At 44.5% G+C, this 24,817-nt stretch overlaps 2 long non-coding RNA genes across 2 annotated transcripts in view; one reads left to right on the top strand and one right to left on the bottom strand.

Annotated features, from left to right (window-relative positions):
• The window catches only part of LOC308458782, a 39,964-nt gene that overhangs the window by 3,140 nt on the left and 12,007 nt on the right, over positions 1-24,817 (top strand). Inside the window, exon 2 of the long non-coding RNA XR_013977651.1 lies at positions 16,557-16,812. This is a non-coding gene — a long non-coding RNA (uncharacterized lncRNA). The remainder of the gene's footprint in view (positions 1-16,556; positions 16,813-24,817) is intronic.
• LOC308458781 lies at positions 1,312-10,143 on the bottom strand. Its single transcript, XR_013977650.1, has 3 exons — positions 9,993-10,143; positions 4,179-4,344; positions 1,312-2,251 (listed from the first exon to the last, which is right to left on the bottom strand). It is a non-coding gene; the product is annotated as an uncharacterized lncRNA (long non-coding RNA).

Below are 24,817 nucleotides of genomic sequence, written 5' to 3'. Positions count from 1 at the left end.
CTTTAGCTAATGGGGCCTCCTACTGCCGCTGCGCCTCCGCTGCGCGATTTCTGTTCTCATCCTGAAGCAAAGTTCTTAACCTGAGGTATTATTTCTGGGTTAGCGGAGTCTGTAACCTGAAGCGTATGTAACCCGAAGCGCCTGTAACCTGAAGCGTCTGTAACCCAAGGTACCACTGTACCTCATCTTTCTCCTGCTTTGAAATCTGATCTCCTTTTTTTGTTTTTGTTCTGCCCAACTTCATGTTCAGTATGGATTCCTATTTCCTAAACATGTTTTTGAAGGCTATGGTAAACTTGTCATGTGAGCTAAGCTTCGTTGGATTCACAACTGTTTCTCTGGAAGCTTCTTGAGGGGGAAATGTTGTGGTGAGCCAGATATTGCACACACCACCACAGTTGGCCATCCATGAGATAGTGAGAGAAAAATGAATGGATGTTAGGGGTCATCCTCTCATGCTTTGAAGGCTAAGGGGATGTGTCTGTACCGTATCTTTAAACCAGGCATCCCCAAACTCGGCCCTCCAGATGGTTCGGGACTACAATTCCCATCATCCCTGACCACTGGTCCTGTTAGCTAGGGATGATGGGAGTTGTAGTCCCAAAACATTTGGAGGGCCGAGTTTGGGGATGCCTGCTTTAAACTAAGCTGGTGTGGCCATGAGCATTGCCTTGATTTCACAGTGCCTGCCTGAAAACCATAGTGAAGCTGCTCCCAATATATTGGAGGTGGAAGAAAGAGAGAGAAGGAGAGAGAGAGAGAGGTGCCTAGCTGGGAACTTTAAAACAGCTACAGCCTACAATATTGTCATAACAGATACAGTGGTACCTCGGGTTACAAACACCTCAGGTTACAAACACTTCGGGTTACATACTCTGATAACCTGCAAGTAGTACCTCGGGTTAAGAATTTTACCTCAGGATGAGAACAGAAATTTCGCACCGGTAATGCGGCGGCAGCGGGAGGCCCCATTAGCTAAAGTGGTACCTCAGGTTAAGAACGGACCTCCGGCACGAATTCAGTTCGTAACCCGAGGTACCACTGTAATAAGAAGGGTTGGAATGTGTTTGCTTTGGCAGAATTTCAGAATGAATGCACACCAATATTTTGATATCTATGCTGAGGACTGATTCACACAATACTGTATATATTTTGGGTGTATAGCTAAGATGTCTGAAACTAGGGACAGGGAAGCTGCAGTCCTGCAAATGTTACTGGACAACAAAACCCATTATTCCCAACCACTGGGCACAAGCCCCCCCCCCCTGCTTTAAGCATACATCTAAAAAAGGAAAAACGAAAGGCTACATGTCAGCAGTGTACACATTTATCATACAGGTACATGAATCACAGAGCTAACATTGGCTGCAAGTGCAAGTGCTCAGTGGCAAACCTAGTTTTGCTGCTGCATAATGTGTGAAACACCCTGTTTTTACTTTCATCATGGATCACAAAGTAGAGCAGGGTGATGGATGCTTTGCAGGGAAGAAGTATTAACCTCTGACTCCCTTTCTGGCATAAGTTGTCTATGCATTGTGCTTCAAATACTTCACATTGATTTCAGTGAAATATACACACCTATGGAATATTTATATAGCAATTATGAACAAGGATCGTGGTTGCTTTTCTGCCAAGCCCCACAACGACATGGCAGCATTTGACTAAATGATGACTTGTATACACAGCTGAGCGCCAAAAATGGAATTATGCCTCCATTCTCAGGCTCATTTGTCAAACGTCAATACAACAATGGAGCTCCTGTTCAAGACTGAAATAGCTATAACTATTAACTTGTTAATAAGTGAAATAAACACTTAGAGTGTTGGTTTGGGGAGTGAAAATGAAAGAAAGACAGTTGTGTAGGCCGTTTGTTATAATGTAGGAATAAATGTACATAATCACTTGTGCTTGATCACTAAAATATCTCTCCATCCCATAAACACAAACGTGAGTCATACACATCTCGGCAAAGCAACTGGGATCATAATGTGTACTTTTAGGAAAGCAGATCGTATTATTTACTGCATGAGATTTTGGCACCGCAAAATATATTGCTCCAATAATTCTCTTCCTTTTCCTTCCCTCTGCTGAACCCGATGGCTTATCTAACAGTAGCTATTTAGTGTGATAATGGCGTTTGACAGATTGGATACAAACACCATTGTCACACTCCACAGCTCCAGCAGGAAAGAGGCACTGAGGAGTGGGGAGACGGGCAGCTCTAGATTTCCGAAATTATAACCACAGGTACCTACAATAAAACAGAGAAAGGGAATACGTTTAAAGAGGTGAACATGATAAATTCTGTAGGCAGAAATAATTTCCATTGTGAATGCAAGCTGTTTGGCAATCTAGACGGTCAACAGTTGATAAACCAATTGACTCCAACCTATAAATGTGGTTTGGCTGGAACCAATTTAGCCATACTGAGCCCAGCCTAGTAGCTCATGGTAAATGAAGCAGAAGGAGACTCTAGAATCCTGGTCAATACAGTAGGGTGTCTGGCCCATTCACTTTCCCTAAAATATTTTTAATGACATTTTTGTTGTAAACTAAAATAGCCACAGCTTACTCGTTAAATCACAGCTATTGCTGAAGTCAGAGTAATAGAACTTACAATGGAAGGAACAACCAACCCTGCACTATAATTTCCCATTATATCAGCCTAACTATAACATATCATGTTTCAGAAACAGATAATATTCCAACTGAGCAATAGAAAGAAAATGCTGCAGTGTGGACTGCTCCCGTCTTTCTTTTGCTTTAGATCAGGCTTCCTCAACCTCGGCCATCCAGATGTTTTTGGCCTACAACTCCCATGATCCCTGGCTAGCAGGACCAGTGGTCAGGGATGATGGGAATTGTAGTCTCAAAACACCTGGAGGGCCGAGGTTGAGGAAGCCTGCTCTAGATCTCAAGCTGATTACCCAGGATTTATCCCCCTGGTTTAGAACCCATACATGTTGCTCATGCCCCTTAGGGCAACATCCACCCCTGCCCTCTCTCTTGCCTTTGATGGGTTGTTCTTTAATGAGAGATGTGGGCTGAACCAGTGATACTTTGAAAGCACTTTGAAGAAAATATCCTTAAATTCCCAGCTCCCAAACAGCTGTAGATTGAGTGAAGATTAAGGAGAGCACAAATCTCGCATGGGTATGAATGTCAAATACTGTTGTTGTTGTTGTTGTTGTTGTTGTTGTTGTTGTTGCTGCTGCTGCTGCTGCTGCTGTTGTTATTGTTGTTGCTGTTGTTGTTGTTTTAAACTACCCAAATGAGTAGATCAGGCTTTCTCCACCTTGAGTCCCCAGATGTTGTTGGACTACAACTCCCATCATCCCTAGGTAGCAGGACCAGTGGTCAGGGATGATGGGAGTTGTAGTCCAGCAACGTGTAGGGACCCAAGGTTGAGAAAGGCTGTGGTAGGTAATGGGACAGATGCAGAATGCAGCCCGGAGGGCCTGTGGCTAAGCAAGATGAGTCAGGTACTTTTCCGAATTATGTGACGCAGTTTTCCAACCATATAATGTCTTCCGAAATGGAAATATTAGATGAAAATGTGCCTAAAGATGCACCAGTTTGCAAAAAAAAAAAAGCATTAGGGAAAATGGCATCTATAAATGGGTATATTTGGAGAAAGGCAGAGGAAATTTCATCACAAACTGATATAGAAGTGTAGCAAACCAAAAGAAGAGAGAGAAATTAAAATAATCTGAAAATGACAGATATGTTCATACCTAATGGGACCTATCAGCCATTCAGGTGATGCGACTGGTGACCGTGACCCAATAGGACCTTACTGGTCACAGCAGCACACTACTGTATTAGCTGATTTAAAACCCTACATCGGGCCCCAGCCTGATTTGAAGTCTTCCTTAGTTCAACACAGCGTGGCAGAAACGCAGTTGGCACTCAGACCGGGATTATTTCACATGCACCTCTGCCCTAAGCTGTGGCATTGAGTTGAGTATATTGCATCGTTTGTGGCATCACACCCTGAAAACTCGGCTGGTGCAGCAAACTCCGAGGGCACCTGTTGCACCTGAAGTAGATAGAATTTTGGCTCCATGATAGGGTACCCCTGTTCATTCCCTTGCCACCATTTTGGGGAATGGAGGGAAGAGGCAGGGCAAAATACTGTGCATTACCATGTTGCATACAAATATTATCTTTCATGTTACCTGGAAGAGAACTTGCTTCTTTCTCAAAGATAAAGGAACTGCTTGCTTGTTGAACTCTAGCGTCTTAATACCAAAGTGGGTTACGATCCATAAAATCACAGATGCATTGTGGGGTTTCTCTTGACATGGCTTTGTGGAGAAGTCAAGCCTTGGTTCTTGACGCACGCTGTTGCAAATAGGAAAAGAAAAGGAAGTCAGAAGATTGGAGATAAGTATTCCAGTGTCAGAGCTCCCCCGCCCTTTCTCCTTCACCCCCACCAGAATTGTGTTTCACTCTAATTTCAAAAGCCCCTTTGAAGAGAAAGAGAGAAAGATTTAACTAACCTGATTAAAGTGGCACTGTGGGTGTAAGGCTATTTTGTAAAAATGATTAGTTTTCAGAAGGAACAGGCATTTCATTTTCCTAAGTGCCCATTTTTTTTGTTCCTTCCCTAATGAAGGAAAACAATAAAAAGAGAGGAGTTTGTCAACCTTCGAGAAATGAAATGGAAAAGCTTGTCAAGGTGAGAATCTTGTTGGGGAAAGTGAAAGCCAATTTTTCCTTATGATACAGCAGGTTTGGCCTGCAGGATTCCATAGCGGGAAGGGGACGGCTTTTTCTGTTTTTTGTTGGAATGCTTCTGAAACAAAGATAATCGGGAACAGACACACAATTCTTTGCAATCTGGACAACCTTTGTGTTACAAACACCAGCAAGGGTTCAGTTCCAACCACACATTTTCCTCTTTGTGTAACTGGGCGGGGGGAACTTTTGCCAACTCACACCCAATATAGTATGTACTGGGGAAAAGTCAGAATCAAAGGTCTGGGGGTGAATCTGTAGTTTGAGGGTAGAGAGGAGATCCTTTGCAGAAGATCCTTTGGTAAATCTGCTTTAAAAAATAATGATCACATAGCTAATGACCTGGAGGGCCCCTGCCTGGGTTCAGTGGACAAATAGCCTGATCTGGTGCAAGGTGGCTTCTTCCTACGATCTGTTCTCCATGTATGTTGATAGCACTGGATGTAACTGACTGGGATGTGGACCCACTGAACTGCATCCAAAACTGGGGCCAGACATGATAGGGGCAACTCCAGTCACATGCCTGGTGGGATCTGATGTAACCATCAGAATGTGCACACAGCTGAGGGGAGCCAACAGAGTTGGCCCAAAGCATTGTGTTGCCTGAGAAGGACAAGATGGCACCCTCATTCCATTTATGGAACCAGAATAGACTGGCTGTGGAATATTACTTCAACTCTGGGGATGGGGTAACTGAGGGGTAACTTAAAGAGGGCACAGGGTAGGCCGCATGAGTGTCAACATCTCTCTGCTGCTCCCCCACACCTTCAACATCAGCCACCTGAGGCAGCCTCCTCACTCCTGCCTAACAGTAGAGCCGGACCCTAACCATTCTGCTGCTTCCCCTTGCCACTATCTATCTCATATCAGACATTTTTTCTCTCTGCTTGTAAGTACTGGAACCAGGCTGAGAGTAATGCGCTTGCTGCAAAGGATGAGAAGGGAGAGGGAACAATAAGTGTGGCTGTCTCCATCATGGCTAGTTTTAGCCCCAGTGTTGACTTCCTCAGTTTGCTGTGTGGACAACCACACCACAGATGGTAAACGTATTTATGTAAGTCACAGAAAAGCCATTGCAGACAACGCAGCATGGAGCAGTGTCTGCTGAGGAGGCAGCAGATCAGGCCTCAAGGGAGCGTGACACAGCCATCGCTACCATTGTGGCAGCAGGCAATGCATTCCTTGCAGGCTGGATCTGCTGCCCCTGTGGATCCTGCCACGCAAGGCAGTTGCCTCAGCTTGCCTCATGGGTGGGCAAGCCCTGGCTCTGCCTCCATAGCTGGAGGCAGTTGGATATCTGTTGTTGCTTGTGGTTTCCCACAGACATCTGGTTGGCTGGCCACTGTCAGAACAGGGCGCTGGACTAGATGGGCCGTTGGCCTGATCCAGTAGGCTCTTAAGAGGAAGAGCTTCCCTCTGGCCTTGTTCTCTGCTGCTCAGTTGCAGTCTAGAGAGCTTGGCCTTGCATTGTCTTTCTGCTAAGCTTTCTGTCTGCGCAGTCATCTAAATGTGCACCCAACCACAAACCTTCCACTTCATTAAGGGACTATTGTTGTCATGCAAATCGGTGCTTTTCAAACTACGAAGTGGCGGGTTAGTAATTCCCCAGCCCCAATGTGCCAGGGACAGGTACCATATGTGGTCCTTGAAGCATCCCACCCAACCTGGGTTATGATGGAATCACCACAGTCCAGCAGCCAATGGCTCACGGAGAGGCACCTGTCTGTGAACCACCACTTTGAGTAGCACTGAGGTAAATCATGGTTCACCTTATGAAAGAACAATTATTGTTGTAATGACTTAAAAAAACCAAACAAACGAGGCATTGTGCAGAAATGGGCTACTTTTAAAATGAGGCTGCATTTTAAATTGCATTTTTAACCTGTATTTTACATTGGTCCCGGTCCCCCCCACATTATGTTTTTACTGTGATTTTAATAGTGTCAGCTGCCCTGCCTGGGGAGGGTGGGGTATAAATAATAATAATAATAATAATAATTAAATACAGGCCCAGCCCAGTGGGCTTGCAACCTAATTTAGACAGAAATAAAATTAAAAAGAAAAATTAAAAACTAAGAATTGGAAGAGAAGGCATATTATCTCAGAGGAAATGGAAGGGACACCTAGGGTCATCTAGTACAACTCCCACAATGCAAGAATCTAAACATGCAGTCCCCCATCCAACTTGATGGGACCCTGCTTAGCTTTGCAAATGTGTGAGCAGTTTTACTACTGAACCACTAACAGTGCGCCTTATACAGAGACAGTGGCTCTCCTGGATTTTAGGGAGGGTTCTCTCCCAGCCCTACATGCAGATGTTGGGGATCAAATTTGGGAACTTCTGCAAGCAAAGCAGATGCTTCACCACTGAGCTACAGCTCTGCCCTTTACACACACACACACACAAGCTGAAATAAATTAGTCTTGAGGCATTTTTTTTTAAGTGGAAGATAAGCGGTTTGATGAATATCAGTGAGTATAAAGAGTTCCACAGAAAAGGATAAAGGATAGGAAAAGGTCAAGGGCATGGAACAGAAGAAAAGGTTTAACTAGCTTTAACTAGCGACAATGAACCAGAGGAATACACAGGCAGAGGAGGCAATTATAGTGGGGCCAGAGATGAGAGATAAACCGGAGAATAAATACAGCTGAACGGAAAGGACAATATAAAACCTGACATCCTAAAAGGAAAAGGTAAATAATGAAGTGGGATCAAAATTAGAGCAACATGACTGAATTTAGACATGTGCCTCTCCTCCAGATGTGGAAGGCAACCCAGAGCAGAGACACACTAGATTTCATGTTAAATCCCCATAGGATAGCGAGGCTTTCTGGGTATCTGGTGTGGCCTGAAACTTACTCCAGAATCCCCATCAAGTGATGGGGGGTTCTGCAGAAGTGATTCCTTAACAGCCAAATCTAAGCGAAAATATATTTTTCCAGAGATTTTCCTAAGGCCGCATCTGCACCATACATTTAAAGCAGTATCATACCACTTTAAACAGTCCCGGCTGCCCCCAAAGAATCCTGGGAACTGGGTGATTTGGTTGTTAGGAGGCCTGTATTCCATGAACAGAGCTACAATTCTCAAGAGTGCTTTAACAAGCAATCTCTCTTCTCGGGGAACTCTGATGAGGCCTGAGAAATAAATGATTGGAAACCATTGCAAAGAGGCCATTCAGCATTTTCACAGGAAAGCACTGTTGTCAAGTGAGCTAGAGCAGAGCTCCAGTTTGCACCAGTAAACAACACTCACACTGGGAAAACACAGTCCTTGTAAATCTGGTAAAAGTGGGAGGTATGAAAGAGTGAGTTATCTTGAGGGCCAAACTAACCGTTCGCTTAAATGCACAGGATGCATTTCATTTTATTTCTTTATTTAATGCATTTATACCCTGCTTTTCACTGTGAAAATTCCTTGGTAGCACTAAGAAAGCTGTTTTGCCAGTGAAAATATTTTTGCTTGTGCAATGGAACGTTCCCCCACTCTCCTCCAGGCACCCTAAATCTGTTCTAGAGTTTCCCTCAACCCTCTGGAGTAGACCAGGGTAGAGTTCAGGTCATGTACAGAGGCAGAAGAGGAATTAAAGTCCCACCGTGGAAGTGGAAATCCTTGCTTGGTGACGGGATACATTAACAGGATACTGTACTATGGGAAGAATTCAATGGAGTGCTAAGGAGATTGCTCTATCGGTGCAAGAATTTCTGCTTGCCTGATAGAATTAGCTCACCTTTCCTCCAGACGCATGCGATTCTAGGATTCTCCCCCAGCCCAAATTGGAGGGATACAGAGAGAAGAGTAGGGCGGGGGGAGCCCAATTGCACTAGCAGAAATCCTTGCACAGGCTTCTGCTACTGGGACCGATTAGCTGAGTCTGACCCTAAATGTCTCAAAGTACTTTGTATGGGTAGATGGGTAGATGATGGTGGTGGTGATGATGATGATGATTCTTACGGAGAAGTCAGTGAGCGAGGAATGGTAGCTTGCATTCCCACCCACCACCCACCTTGACTGGATTGCCCCCACTCCTTGTCCACACAGATAGGAAGGAGCCTTAGAAAAAGCCCCATTAGCACCAATGGAGACTCCCTTCCAAGGTTCCTAGTCAAGTTGTGTGTGGTGTGTGAGAGAGAACTAATCTCCAGTCCACTCATGGTAGAGTGAAGAGATAAGTCTCCACTCACACATGTAAGAATCACCCCTCTGCACCTATAAGCAATTGAAGATGAACGAGCAAAATTTGGCAAACATCTAGTTTGAGAGGTGAGAAAATAAAATGGACCAGCAATGTGGCAAGCCTAGTTGGGAAGGGGGGGTGAGGGAGAGCTCAACTTCCACCCTCCCCACAGCGTTATCAAGGACTCATCATAGTATAGCAATTACTCGGAGGGAAACAGAAAATGAACAGCAGAGCAATATTGGTTCCTAGGGTTTGTCATTCTTTCCAAACCTCATGGTTATTAGACGTGGAGGTGACAAGACGGCTGCTTGCTAGCAGAAGGGAGGAGAGGGCTGCTGAGGCCTGCTGGTAGCCCCATGGCAACGAATGCCCCCTACGTTCCCCTGGCATCCCCTTTGGTGGATTTCATGGCTGAAGGATGGCGTGGGAGCGACGTGAAAGCAATTGCTGAAAACCGGCAAAGGAAAATATCAGCGAGGAACAATTGTGTAGCTGACTGCGCTCCACGCCGGGGAAAGGATTTGAAGAAAGCTGTTGTCGTTTATATAAATCTAATATACTCCCTGATAAAAACCCAATCGTGCTTATTATTAGCATCATTATTTTGTCAATTTTCAACTAGCTTTTGTTCTCAGGGCTCACTGGAGCTAATAGCAGGAATGCTTCCTCTCCAAAAACTGCACATTCAGAGTTAGTTAAAATATTAAAATTTGGCAGCCAGCTTGGTGGGGTGGGGGAGTCACTGCAAACTCACAAAGCGCCCTGCCTTCTCGTCTGTCTGCTGAGAAAACAGCAACTTGCGGTTTTGCATCTTGCGGGTGAAGAGCTGTGATTCTGGGTAACAGCTCTGATGTTAACATGGCCCATGCAAGTGGGCCACTGACATGAGCTGTCTTTCTTCCTCAAAGTCAGCATAATCACACTATTTATGGGAGGAAAGCTTTGAAAAGTATTTGAGGATATGATCGCGGTTGCCGCTAATGGCGCGTACCTCTCGGTACCAATTATCTACCCATCAGTTTGAACCCCTCATTCCTTTTTAATGAAACACGCGAAAGTGATTTCACTTACCGTCCTGTGGGATTGCAGCATGATCTTATTTTTGTCTTGTGCTTTAAAGCTCCTTTGCTTTTGCTTTTCTCTCAAGTGCTGAACGCTGTTCTGTCTATACGGTTTACTAGAAGAGGCATTTAGAGCATCTGTTCCCCAAACTGGCTCCCCCTTGGCCTTTATGGGATCCGGAGTTTTTAAGTAAACAACCCAGCCTGATAAGTCACATTAAAATATTGATCCATGTGGGACGGCTTTCGCTCCTCCGCATGGCCGAGGGTGGTTTGCTTGGACGTAGTAAGCCGGGGGGGGGGGGGAGGGGGTAACTATAAGTTATTTATCCTCTTTGCTTGGGACAGAGTTGTAGAATCGGAATCGGGGGCTAAGAGAAGGGAATTGTTAGATTATGCCAGACCTACTGAAAAAAGGTTAGAGTATTCTGAAGGTTAGAGTATTTGGAATTCTCTTTCTGTGTTGGTTGTTTGATAATTGTTTGTAAATTTCAAAAACTGAAAAAAAACCCCTAAATAAAATACAGTAAGGGAAAAAGAAAGAAAAAAGGTTAGAGTATCTCAATGCAACCACATACAGTGGTACCTCAGGTTAAGTACTTAATTTGTTCCAGAGGTCCATACTTAACCTGAAACTGTTCTTAACCTGAAGCACCACTTTAGCTAATGGGGCCTCCCGCTGCTGCCGCACTGCCAGAGCACGATTTCTGTTCTTATCCTGAAGCAAAGTTCTTAACCTGAAGCACTATTTCTGGGTTAGCAGAGTGTGTAACCTGAAGCGTATGTAACCCGAGGTACCACTGTACAAAGCAGGGATAATCCCAGAGGCCTTGTTCTGTAACACAACAGATAAAACAGTAAAACTGTTTTCTGGACCACACCAGTTAGACTGCAGGTAGGGGCAAATATGACTGAAAACTCCTCCATATAAAAAAAACCCTTCTCCATATAGTAAGCAAACACATAGGGGAAAGAGTTATTGTAAATAACTAATTTACTAAATGTGCTTGGAGTGATATCTACAGTGAGCTTCCATTTGAGCCTTCACTTACAGTCTGGAATGATAGTATCAAGAAACAAGTCTTTTCTATACCAAGGGCTGTTTGTGAAGACCAGGCTCAAATTCCACTGAAATCCATGGATGTTAGTCACAACTGTATCCCCGTTTCATGGTTGGAATGGGATGTGCAGCCCAAACTTAGGCTCCTTTACTTGAGAACACACCCTGCTGAGTCAAATGGGACTTCCTTCAAATGGGATATAGCTCTGTAGCCAGTGGCTGGCATTAAATAGTGCCAGGGTCAATTCTAGAGCTACACAGAGTAGTGGTCAAGACTGACTAGGGTTTATGAATTTCAATGTTATTTGAGTTCTTTGTTACTCAGAAAATATAACACACTAGCAAACCCAGAGACCTACAGATGAAGGGCAGTATACAAATTTAATAAATAATAATTTCATTACTGTGAAGTTCATCTAAACAAGCAGGCTTTGCGGAACTGACTGCTTTTGATGAAAGGGCTGCTGCCGTGCTGTTTTTATTGTAATTATCTGTATGTTTTAAGCAGATTTTATATATGTATATAGTTTTAATTCTATTAATGTTTAAGTGTTTTTAATTATTGTTTTTTTCTATGTTTTCAGCATTCATAGAGCGGCTTATTATTGGTTTCCTGACAATTGTGTTATTTGCAAATAGATTTTTTCCCCCCTGGAAGGAAATAACACAGAGATGAGTGCTAAGCTTGCTGTCTAGTCTTCCAGAAGTGGCCTTTATGTTCCATGAAAGCACACATACAATGCAGAAATTAACAGATAGGGAAACATCAGGAAAGTGGAATAATCTGTCGTGTGAATGCAGCCTAACAGAGTTATGCAGCCAAATAGATTTGAAACAGCTGAGGAACTGAGAGCAAAGAACAAAAATAGCAGAGAAGCAACAACAGACCAGGGGAAGAAGAGATGTTGAGCAGCATCAATATAATACAAATATTTTATGGCTTTTTTCTTCACCATAGCTTGTTCACCAGCAACAAATGTGCTACTTTTGAAGCAGAATTCAAACCAGGGGGTTATTTGGAGTGGATGCATCCCTAACTTACACTTACCCTCGTTTGGGTGATTTGTCACTGGTGATCTTTTTGTTCTGTGCCCTTTATTTTCCGTGTTAATAATTTCCCTGTGTGAGTTCACGGTGATACAGCATCTCGCCTTTGGTCGCTTGCCCACCTTGTTGCTACAGATGAGACTTTTGAAGACTTGTGCAATGAAAATTTTGCAAAGGGTATGGATTTCCCCCATCGCATGCAGCTGCCAACCCGAAATTTAGGGTTGCAAAAGTCATGTGTTCCCAGCTTGACCCAGTTCTTTGGAAGGTCATGCCAAGTAATTTTGAAACAATAGTCAAGATTCCATGAATTCACTTGCCTGCTTGCCAGCAGCCACTACCTCTCAGTCATCTGGCCAATGCTTGGACTCACATGTGAAAGGAAAGGAAGGGGGTCAGCACTGGCCACATATAGAAGCTTGGATACTAAGCCAAGCCAAAATTTCTGCCTGATGGGTTTCTGGCGGTATTGAATGAATTAGAAGAGAAAGGTCACAAAGAGTGATGCTGAAGTTATCATCATGGGGTTTCAAGGGTGAAAGGAATCTTTCAGAGTTATGCTTAGTTATCAACCCTTGCACAGATAAGAGTTGGTTATTCTTAAACCCCATTCAACAAACATATACCAAGAGAGTCAGGGGATTTTCCATTGCACCAGCTGGTTTTTTGAAATGCAGGAAGCAAGTTTTGGAGGAACAAAGAACAAGTTGAAAACGGATGTGGACTGAGAATAGGGTGACTTGCCCATCTCTGCCACAGGCCCACCAGAGTCATTGCCCCTAATATGGCGTGGATTGTGCTTAGTTGCATGTGATTAAAAGAATATAAGAAGGTTCTGCTGGACCATAAAAAAATATAAGAAGGTTCTGCTGGACCAAGCCAGTGGCCCATCTGGTCCTGCATCCCGTTTTTACAGTAGCCCACCAGATGCCTATGGGAAGCTCATAAGCAAGATCTGAGCACAACAACAACCTCCACCTCTATGGTTTCCAGCAAAGCGGGTTCTCCTTCATGGAGAGCACATGTTGCGGTGGGAGCAACCATGACCTCTCCTGTTGCTGGGCAGGTTTGTTTGGATGGCCATGAATTTGATTGGACACCTTCAGTTGTTGCTGGGGAAAAGTTATTGTTGCAATTTTATTTGATTGATGGGGGTGCTATATATGTTCCCTGTGTGCAGCGTTGAGCTTCCTCTTTTCGCTGCGCACATCAGATTACCCGCCCACCCTCCCTTTATTTAGGGTTTGTTCATGCTGACCTTGCTATGCCTGTCATGGGGTCGTCTGCTTTGGGCAGGGGCCTGGTAGGAATTTTACCATTTGGCTGATTGGCTGGTGCCATTTGGGTTTTGCCTACTGCGTGACAAATTGTCACAACTTGTAAGGTTGCGGTTAGGCATTGGTTAATTTTTGGTTGGTGGAGGGGATGTGGTTGGCTGTGCCTGCCCCTCCAATGCTGCTGCTGCAAGGGTATTCCGTTAAAGGAATCCAGGGTCTCTCCATGCTTTTGTCTGAATCCCTGGCAAAGGGCTAGGGCCACGCAAGAGCCCCTGGGAGCATTTGGGGAGAGGTGAGAACCTGGTGCCCAGCTTTAATCTCTCCCCAAAATTGTTTAACCTTACTTCCGCAGGGGTGCGATTGTCAGTTCTGTTCCTACCTCCAAGTGGGAACAGATAGTCGCTAACCAATGCCTAAGCAACCACTCACATATTGTAATTCAATAAAGTTGTGGCCAAAATTATGCCAAAAACCAAAACAAAAATGATCTTTGAACCGTGTTTTTATTCGGGGGTGTCTTGGGGGTCTTCGACACGCAACCAGTATTTATGGACCACAATTAGAGTGAAAGTAACTGAATTAGTGAAAGTAAGATACACCAATTCATTATATTCAGGAGAAATTGCTTGCAAAAATGTATGTATTAGGAGACTAACTACTGCTTTATTATTTATTTGCTACCCATCTGTGTTGCCCCAGCCTCTCAGGGCGGCTTCCAGCAAAATATAAAAACACCATAAAACATCAAGCATTAAAAACTTCCCTATACAGGGCTGCCTTCAGATGTTGTTTTCTACAAGTCAGAGGATGTTACACAGGGCAGGCACCACTACCAGGAAGGCCTGGTTCCCTGTAACTTCACTTCTTGCTGTGAGGGAACTGCTAGAAGGCCCTCAGAGCTGGACCTCAGTGTCTGGGCTGGAAAAAGGGGATGGAGACACTCCTTCAGGTATATTGCACACTTAAATGCTGATGACTTTTCATGAGGACTTAAAAAAATAAATAAATCACAAAATCATGGATCTGTGGTGAACTGACTGGGAAAATGAGCAATGGAGAGAAACAAAAATGAACAGATTTCTCCATTCCTGCTTTAGAGGACATGTGGAGAAAAGCTTCCTTTGAGTTTTCTCCAGCCTGGTTGCCTGGTCTTACACATCTGGTTACTGGAGAGGGACTCTCTGCTTTGCTCAGAGATCCTCTCTGTCATAGATGAAAGGACTGGAATTGGCTCTGCAGTGGAGCTAATTTCTCCCAGACATTAAGTCAGAGATGAAAACCTGAGGCATTCCAGATGTTGTTGGACTCGAACTCCTATCATCCCTAACCACTGGCCATGCTGACTTGGACTGATGGGAGTCAGAGTCCAACAACATCTGGAGAAACACAACATACCCATCAGCATTTGTCTGATGAAAATAGGTGAAGTATACTCGGGAGTCGAGTGTGGATTTCATGCTCTTTATTCAGCTCATAGTAGTGAGGAATGCCAGTTCCCCCGAAATGTCTGCTTTATATACATTATTTACACAACGGGCCCCACATGATTGGCTAATTCCAGGATTCTCCTGTGGGCCAATCAGGTTGCGGATTCACTTCCACTTGGAGTTGGATTGGGTGGCTCCTGTGGACCAATCAGACTGCTGCATTCTGGATCCTTTTGTTCTAGGACCAATCAGACTGCTGCATTTTGGATCCTATTCAACTCAGTACATAACAATAGGGATGTTCTATTCTATTATTATTATTATTATTATTAATACCCCATCTGTCTGACTGGGTTGTCGCAGGCACTCTAGGCAGCTTCCAACATATATAAAAACATAATGAAACATTAAAAAACTTCCCTATACAGGGCTGCCTTCAGATGTCTTCTAAAGGCTGTATAGTTACTTATCTCCTTGGCTTGGAGGTCACATACCGTAACTCCAAACCCTCCAACATTTCTCCAATGAAGATAGGGACATTCTAAGGAAAATCGGGACATTCTGGGATCAAATCAGAAACCGGGATGGCTTCTGTATATCTGGGACTGCCCCTGGAAAATAGGGACACTTAGAGGGTCTGCCACAAGTTTCCTGTACTAGGCTGCATGGACTTTTTTCTTCTTGATGTCCCAGTTAACTAAAGTTATTTTGACAAGACTCATTGAAAGGAAATGAACTTATGATAGTCATGAATAACAAGGCTTAGGGACCAGTTAATTTTTTATTGTGTACAGGCTGTACCATCTATAATTGTGGCTTCAGGGACCTGTGAACATCACACCTAGTACAGGCTGCATCACCTATAATCTTGGCTTCCTATTATATCATATGGAAGAAGCCTTTAAACTGCTAAAGGCATAAAAATCCTGAACTATTTTTTGGTGTGGCTGAGAGAGCATAACAATGCATCATTATTTCCAGAGCACTTAAGGTGCACTAGGCATGAAAATGTGAAGACAATTCATACCAAATCCCTGACCACACTTACTAATAAAGTTTGAGACAGTAGGCGTCAGAGAGGGAACAGAAAGAGACCATGTCAGTGTTGAGCAGAAGGGAATAAATCCGGAACGAAGAAAAGCTGCAAACCAATTACAATCCTATGCCTGTTCCCTCAGAAAGAAGCCCCGCTGTTCTTTTTCAGAAGAAAAATAATCTACCCGTCTGAAGTACCTTAATGTCCAGCAGATAAACCCATTTGTCAGCTGGTGAGGAGAGGCAGTAACGTGCCTGTCTTGTGCCTAGATGAATTAAATTGCCTTTGTCCTGTGGTTCCTAAACTTCCTTCCCTCAGGGAAATTGCATCCATTTTGATGTCAAGGAATCCCTCTGAGTCAGCGGCAGTCATCCTGCCTCTTGAAGATGGGGACACTGTAGTGCGTTTTTAATTTTTTAAAATAATAATAAGTTATATTATTTATAATAAATATTACTTACAATATGCCCGCCCTGTGGAACACCCTCCCATCAGATGTCAAAGTGATACACAACTACCTGACATTTAGAAGACATCTGTTCAGGGAAGTTTTTAATGTGTGACATTTTAATGTATTTTTAATCTTTGTTGGAAGCCGCCCAGAGTGGCTGGGGAAGCCCAACCAGATGGGCGGGGTACAAATAATAAATTATATTGTTGTTGTTGTTAAACTGCTTTGTTTTCAATTTGTATGTCTTGATTTTATTTTCTTTGTTTGTCCCGTTAGGCAAGGGTCCACAGCCCAGTTCCTAGCTGGCCAGGTGGGGCTCGCTAGCTCTGGGAGAAGGTGTATGATTCCTCAGCTGCAGTAGGCTCAGGACAGGTGAGGGTCACAGGCCTCATCAAGCCCAGATGCTGCAATCAGCATGCAAAAGGGAAGCCAAGCTGAGGTCTCTGCAAGACTCCAGGATCTCTGCAAGTGTTTGGTTTGGATTTCGGAAACATGGAATGACCCCAGACTTGACGTCCTGACTTGCTGGCAGGTAGGCCAGGGTTTTGGGACAGTGGGATAGATTCCTGTTGACCCTCAGGGTTCTCTTTCAACGAGGCCTCTTTCTGAGGGAACGCACATAGGATTGTAATTGGTTTGCGGCTTTTCTTCGTTCTGGTTTTATTCCCTTCTGCTCAACACTGACATAGTCTCTTTCTGTTCCCTTTCTGACGCCTATTGTCTCAAACTTCATTAGTAAGTGTGGTCAGGGATTTGGTATGAATTGTCTTCACATTTTCATGCCTAGTACACGTTAAGTGCTCTGGAAATAATGATGCATTGTTATGCTCTCTCAGCCACACCAAAAAATAGTTCAAGTGGCCACAAAAACATCTTGTGGAATCAAAGCTATTGTTATTTAAGTTTAGAATAACTAAATATAGAAAAATGAACAAAAAGCAGAAAATGTGCACACATGCTGAGACTAGGAATGAGTTTAAAGGTTTTGGAGGGGGGAAGCCTTCACCAGGTGCTGGAAAGAAATGCCAGGCAAGCATTCCAAAGCCAGGGTGCCACCACGAAGAAGGACCTGCCACCCATAACTTGCTGCCCTTCCTCAGTTGGCAGGGAAGCCCAGAGGAATGTCTCCAGGGTTGATTCCAAAGTATGAGCAGGTGCATGTGAACACAGCACAATCCTTCAGGTACTCTGCTCTGACGCACAGCCACAAGAGTCATTAAGGTCAAATCCAGTGCTCTGAACTGGGCCTGGAAGCAGGCTGGGAGCCAGGGCAAGTTGGCAAAGGACCGGTACAATGTGATCAGCGTGACGCCAGTGTAGCAGCCTCCTAGCAGCCATATCCCAAACTTTTGTTTCCAAACTGCCTTCAGAGGCACTCCCAGGTATAACAGAGCACAGTTGTCTTATGCTTGCTTAGTTCTTGCTTCCTTTGGCATTCTGTCTCCTCTGACATTTGTCTCTTTGTTCCCTGCTGGCTTCAACCATTTTTCTTTGGTGTCCGCCCACCCCCCCTACACTTTTCAAGAACAAAATGATCAGGCCTTTCATTCCTCATTGTATACAGACGGAGCCATTTCAGCTGCTTAATCTGTACCACAATATAAAACTAGGCAAGAGTAGCAAACTCCGATTGATGAGGCTGTCTCTCTCAAGGAGTTTTACTAATTTATCTGCCAGCTTGATGACTCACAGAAAATGGTCGCTTAAGGTTCAGAGAAGAGCACGGCATTAACTCTGCTGCTGCTGCTGCTGCTTTCCCCTCGTAATCAAAAGCATCTATCATTTCTCACTTAAGCTTTTATTATTAAGTAGGGTATTTTTCCCCTCAGAAAAGCCTGACAGGCTGGCAGAAGTAATTTAGATTCTCATCTCATTTTTTTTTTTTTTTTTGGTAAAAAATAAAATAAAATTGCAACTACTTTCAACAGCCTTCATGTGCTGCTTTTGTTAATTATCCAGCTACAAGCCATTACCATTCAGGCTTGTTTGAAATCTCACTTGCATGAGATCATTCATTTTTTATTCTATATGTTGGCACTTGAATCAAGGGCATTATCTTTGTTATGACTAGGGAATGAATCGTTCAGCCCAATGGCATGTTACTTAGAAGTAAATTCCACTGTGTTCGTTCGTTCATTCATTCATTCATTATTAACATTATTATCAGGGCGGCAAACACATCAATAATAATATTGCCATTTGCACCCTTGTAAGTGGGTTGCGCTGTGGGTTAAACCACAGAGCCTAGGACTTGCCGATCAGAAGGTCGGCGATCTGAATCCCCGCGACGGGGTGAGCTCCCGTCGCTCGGTCCCTGCTCCTGCCCACCTAGCAGTTCGAAAGCACACCAAAGTGCAAGTAGATAAATAGGTACCGTTCCAGCGGGAAGGTAAACGGCGTTTCTGTGCGCTGCTCTGGTTCGCCAGAAGCAGCTTAGTCATTTTGGCCACATGACCCGGAAGCTGTACGCCGGCTCCCTCGGCCAGTAAAGCGAGATGAGCGCCGCAACCCCAGACTCGGCACGACTGGACCTAATGGTCAGGGGTCCCTTTACCTTTAAGTGGGTTTAGGGTTGCAGCCTAAACACCTGTATAAAAAAGTGGGTCCTATTGAGCACAATGGGAATTCCTTCCTAGTAGACATGCATTAGATTGTAGTGAACATCTCAAGATGGAGTAGCAAGTCTTGACCCAAAACCAAGGGAAAACACACTCAGAACTGCCAATGTGGCCTGAAACCAAAGTTTCATATAATGGGGAATTTGTGTGAATGCAGGGTTTTCAAGGCGTGGGATGAATGAATGTGTCACCTTTGGCTTCTTTCAGTTGTTCATGTTCCCAAGCATCAGTCCAGTTCTCTACATTTCCACATCAATTGAAGATGGGGGGGGGGGGAATCCCATCAAAACCAATCAACACTTTAACGTGCATTTCTAATATTTACATTTTTATGCAATTTTATACACAATTTTGCCAAGCGATTCCCTCCAATTTAATGCATCTTGGTACATTATTTTCAGCACACATTTTTTGTGCACATTATTCACTTGGAGAACCGTGGAGTTTTTAATGCAGGTTTAATGCACGGAAAAGGTCCCGTTTTGATATTCAGAGCTAATTCCAACATTGCTATCCTTCCCCTCATTGTGGAAGCTTCTAAAATAAATGATTTGTGGGGCAGGGGCTTCATCCACATGGGGATGTGACATTGAGAAACGTGGCCAGCACATTTTTCTGCTCTGGTACACAAGTGGATAGGTCTATTTCCCACTCAGTCATCTCACAGCCCAGAAGGAGGGTAGCAATTAGGAGAGAAAGAGTCATGTCACTAACTCCTTCTCACATTTGGGAAGGCTGCGTTTGATGGAATGGCGCAGTGCAGAACCAGGATCTCAGGACCAAGCAGACAGGATTGTGGATGGTTAGCAATCCCACTCATCTGCTGGTGCCCCCACACAACCTCAACAAATGTTCTGTGAAGAAGATAAAACCACGAGTTGAATGTTCCCCATTATCCCTGTTAGATTTCTGGAGCATCTAATTGCACAACTATTCCGACTGTTGCTGATGCCCTGTGATGAAAGAGAGATGAAGAAATCCCTTTTATTTGCTTGGGGCTGATAGCGATGGGGCAGATCATGCCAGGGCCCGAAATAACGGGTTGGCTGGACAGTGTGACCCCTCGTTCATCAGACTCCAGCCCTTTGTGACAGCGCTGTCCAAACAATCCTATTCAAACAGAGACCGAAAGTGCAGGTAACATGTAACACAAACAGATATATACACGCACACACAAATTACTGCCTGGTACAGGGTTACCCCAAATCGACCTGCTTACCACATGTGTCCAACTGGTCAAAAGGGAAGGCATTTCCAGTAAGTGTGTGTTTAGTCCTTCATGTCCTGAGGCTCTTCCTTCACAGTGGGTTATATATCAGAGCCTCGCCTGGATCTATTGCATAAAAATGAGGTCTCAGCAGGCTGCAAGTAGGCCACAAAGAGAAGTGTGTTAAGAGTCCACGAAACTCAATTGTTTATTAATTTTTTTGGTGTGTTTTTTTTTAACAGCCCAACAAATAAACCAGGACTGGCCGGCAAAACGAGCACCTCTATTATTAATACTTTTATATAAGAGCTTTTATTTATATAAGACTTACATAAATATAATTTATATAATATTTCTTAGTCACTTGAGGCTATCTCCTGGAACTGGCTTTTGAGCTTTCCCAGGCAATTGGAAGGGATAGCTGTAAATTCCTAGGAGGAAACTGGGTCGTTGGCCACCTAGGGTGAGAAAACTGCTTTGATTCTAGAGCTTTGAATGCTGGGACATTGGGGCACTGCACTAGGCTAAAGCAATAGTTCGATTCCTGGGTGCAGGCATCAGGCATTTAGGAATCCAGGGAAATCCATGAGCAGAATGGCTTCCACTTCCACAATGGGACTTTCCCTCATCAACCCCACTCAGCAGTGCCATGCACCATCACTAATCTGCTCTGAAGGGCTGAGGGACAGAGTTTGGGGGTGTACGGGGAGGAGTCGCATTGTACAAGCAGAAGACATCATCATCATCATTTATTATTTATAACCCGCCTATCTGGCTGAGTTTCCCCAGCCACTCTGGGCAGCTCCCAATCGAGTGTTAAAAACAATACAGCATTAAATATTAAAAACCTCCCTAAACAGGGCTGCCTTCAGATGTCTTTTAAAGATAAGATAGCTGCTTATTTCCTTCACATCTGAAGGGAGGGCATTCCACAGGGCGGGTGCCACTACCGAGAAGGCCCTCTGTCTGGTTCCCTGTAACCTCACAATGAGGGAACCGCCAGAAGGCCCTCGGCGATGGATCTCAGTGTCCAAGCTGAACGATGGGGGTGGAGACGCCCCTTCAGGTATACAGGACGGAGGCCGTTTAGGGCTTTAAAGGTCGGCACCAACACTTTGAATTGTGCTCGGAAACGTACTGGGAGCCAATGCAGATCTCTCAGGACCGGTGTTATGTGGTCCTGGCAGCCACTACCAATCACCAGTCTAGCTGCCGCATTCTGGATTATTTACAGTTTCCGGGTCACCTTCAAAGGTAGCCCCACGTAGAGCGCATTGCAGTAGTCCAAGCGGGAGATAACTAGAGCATGCACCACTCTGGCGAGACAATCCACGGGCAGGTAGGGTCTCAGTCTGCTTACCAGATGGAGTTGGTAGACAGCCACCCTGGACACAGAATTAACCCGTGCCTCCATGGACAGCTGTGAGTCCAAAATGACATTACACAGCATAGAGAGATACTTAGTGCTACGTTGAATATAGCCCCCATTTCTTCTGGGTCCTCCTTGGAGTGATCAGGCCCACAACACATCTGGAGGGAGTGACTTCAGCCCTTTGCTTCTCCATCCCAAAAGGATGATTCTCAGTGAGCTGAGACTATATGCAAAAGCTTACAATGTGGCCCATTACAATATTGGTCTGTGGATGTGTGGAAGCAAGCTTCCTTCACTCATATCCGCCCCTGGCTGGATCCATTCACTGGGGCTCTTAGGAGAGCTGAAAGTAGGAAAATAATTTAAGAAAAGCTCTGCTGGATCAGACCAAAAGCCACTTAGTTCAGCATCCTGTTCACGCAGTGGCCAAACAGTTTGCTTCTTGGAAGCCTACACACAAGACCTGAACGAAACAGCTCTCTTCCCACTTGTGACTGCGTGTCGAGGTCCCCAAGCCACCCCTAAATAAATCCACACTTCACGCCATAATTTTTGTTTAAGGTTTTTGGCATAATTTTGGCCACAACTTTATTAAAATACAAACAAAGTGAGTGGTTTCTTAGGCATTGGTTACGACTATCTGTCCCCACCCAGGGACAGAACTGACATCCGCAAGCCTGCGAAGTCAGTGAGGGAAAACATTTTATGGGGAGTAGATGGAGCTGGGTACCAGACCCTCAGCTCTCCCCAAATGCTTCCAGGGGCTCTTGTGTGGCCCTATCTCCCTTTACAGGGGTGCGGACAAAAGCATGGTGAACCCCTGGATTCCTTTAACGGAATACACTTGCAGCAACTGCATTGTAGGGGCAGGCACAGCCAATCCATTCCCCCCCACCAACCAATTTTTTGTGGCCAAACAGTTTGCTTCTTGGAAGCCTACACGCAGGACCTGAACGAAACCGCTCTCTTCCCACTTGTGATTCCCAAAAATCACACTACCTGTGGTTTGTACACTCATTCCTGTCACTCTAACGCCAACCCTCTGGGGAAAAAAAAGATCACCTGTCTCTAGTTGAAGAATTCTCTCTCTTTCTTTGTCTTTTCCATGCGTGCCTAGGAAGACTGCACTTAAGCTAAGACAAGACAAGTGATAAAAGCCTCATTATTCTGCCACGCTGATAAATACTTAGATTCTTATTAAATACGACAAATTATGAAAGCTGATCAGAATCACCATCCACCGCAATTTTCAAAAATAACAGCCACTGCTGTCAAAGCTGCTCAGCTATTTTTCAAATCCAGTGACAGCCCTCCCCTCTTCCGCCTCCCGCGTTAGTAAATTGCTTTGGATGAGTTGCTTCGCTGGGGACAGAGATGTTTCCTTTCATTTATTTCAGATGCACTTGCTGTTAATCCCCGATGGGGAGTCGTTGCTCTCATGTTCTGCCTCAGTATGACGAGGTAACTTCTCCGATCTCTTTTGCAATGGAGATGTAAAATTTCCTGGTCATTTTGCATCCCACCCCCCAACTCAAATCCATGGACATTAATTCTAGAGAAGGTGTGTTAGCTGTGATGTAAATGTTACTTGTCAGATGCACTTAGAGCTGAATCCAGAGGCGCTTCTGTTTTGCTAATGCCTATCATTACCGCTACAAGACTTCATTCCCATGCAAGCCTTTTTTCAAAGTACAGTGGTACCTCAGGTTACATATGCTTCAGGTTACACACGCTTCAGGTTACAGACTCTGCTAACCCAGAAATATTACCTCAGGTTAAGAACTTTGCTTCAGGATGAGAACAGAAATCATGCTTCGGCGGCACGGTGGCAACATGAGGCTCCATTAGCTAAAGTGGTGCTTCAGGTTAAGAACAGTTTCAGGTTAAGTACGGACCTCCGGAACGAATTAAGTACTTAACCCGAGGTACCACTGTAAGGTCCATGGTTGCAAATCCAGAACTGGTGTTAAGTACCTGCTTGCATTAATAATAATAATAATAATAATAATTATAATTTATTTATACCCTGCCCATCTGGCTGGGTCTTCCCAGCCACCCTGGGTGGCTTCCAACAAAGTATTAAAATACAGTTGGTCTGTTAAACATTAAAAGCTTCCCTAAACAGGGCTGCCTTCAGATGTCTTCTAAAAGTCTGGTAGTTGTTCTTCTCTTTGACATCTGGTGGGAGGGCGTTCCACAGGGTGGGTGCCACTACCGAGAAGGCCCTCTGCCTGGTTCCCTGTAACATTTAGCATGCAGGGCCCCCTCCCCTTTCATGCAAATAAAGATCCCCATCAGCTGGCAGTTGTAATAATTATCAGCAGTAAGAGGTGCCTTCACTGCAGCTGTCCTGAAGGAAACCTCTCCTCTGAAGCTGCCATTTGCATTGGGTGGGAATCGCCACACACTAAGGAAAGAAGAAGAGCTTGCTGAATCTGACCAGTGGCTCATCTAGGCCAGCATCCTGCTCTCACGAGATGCCTGTGGGAAACCAGCAAGCAGGAACTGAGCCCAAGAGCAGCCTCCCCTCTGGTGCCAATGAGCAGGATTTCCTCCCAATGCGAATGAGAGGGAGGGAGAGGAGTTAGCAGTAAACATAAGATGAGGAGAGTAAAGTCAATTCTCAGAACAGTACAGTGGTACCTCAGGTGCTTCAGGTTACATACGCTTCAGGTTACAGACTCCACTAACCCAGAAATAGTACCTTGGGTTAAGAACTTTACCTCAGGATGAGAACAGAAATTGTGTGGCGGCAGCGGGAAGCCCCATTAGCTAATGTGGTACCTCAGATTAAGAACAGTTTCAGGTTAAGAACGGACCTCCAGAACGAATTACGTTCTTAACCCGAGGTACCACTCTACTATTTTTAAAAAAATACACTGCCATGTGACCCCTCCCAGGAGATTCCCCATGTAAACTGCTGCTGCAGACGAAAGATGATGGTGAGGAGCTTTTATAGAGAGGAGACAAATACACATTTACATGTGATGTTGGAATAAAAAGAAAACGGAACAGTGAGTTTGCCGTAGGGTGAGGCAGCCTCCCCTAGAAGGCAGATTTTTAGGAATCGAAAGGCAGGAAGTGGTAAATTATTTAGCTGCAGTTTTATTCCTGAGGGGCGACATCAAGATTATCTGCCTTGGGGAGCGAAAAGATTTGGTCCATCTCTGTGAAAGTGAATATGGAAGGAGATAGCGATTGGGAGACACAGATAAGATGGGAAATGTTAATACCTGCTTTCAATCTTTTGGAAAATCAAAGGAGATATTAGGCTTCTGGGGTTTTTAAAGAGTCAATTCACACATTCCTTCTCTTATGAGAGGAAGTTAACACAGATTTA

The sequence above is a fragment of the Podarcis pityusensis genome (assembly GCF_964106645.2).
Source record: "Podarcis pityusensis genome assembly, chromosome: 11".
Taxonomy (NCBI): Eukaryota; Metazoa; Chordata; class Lepidosauria; order Squamata; family Lacertidae; genus Podarcis; species Podarcis pityusensis.
This window is presented reverse-complemented; position numbering and strand designations above follow the sequence as displayed.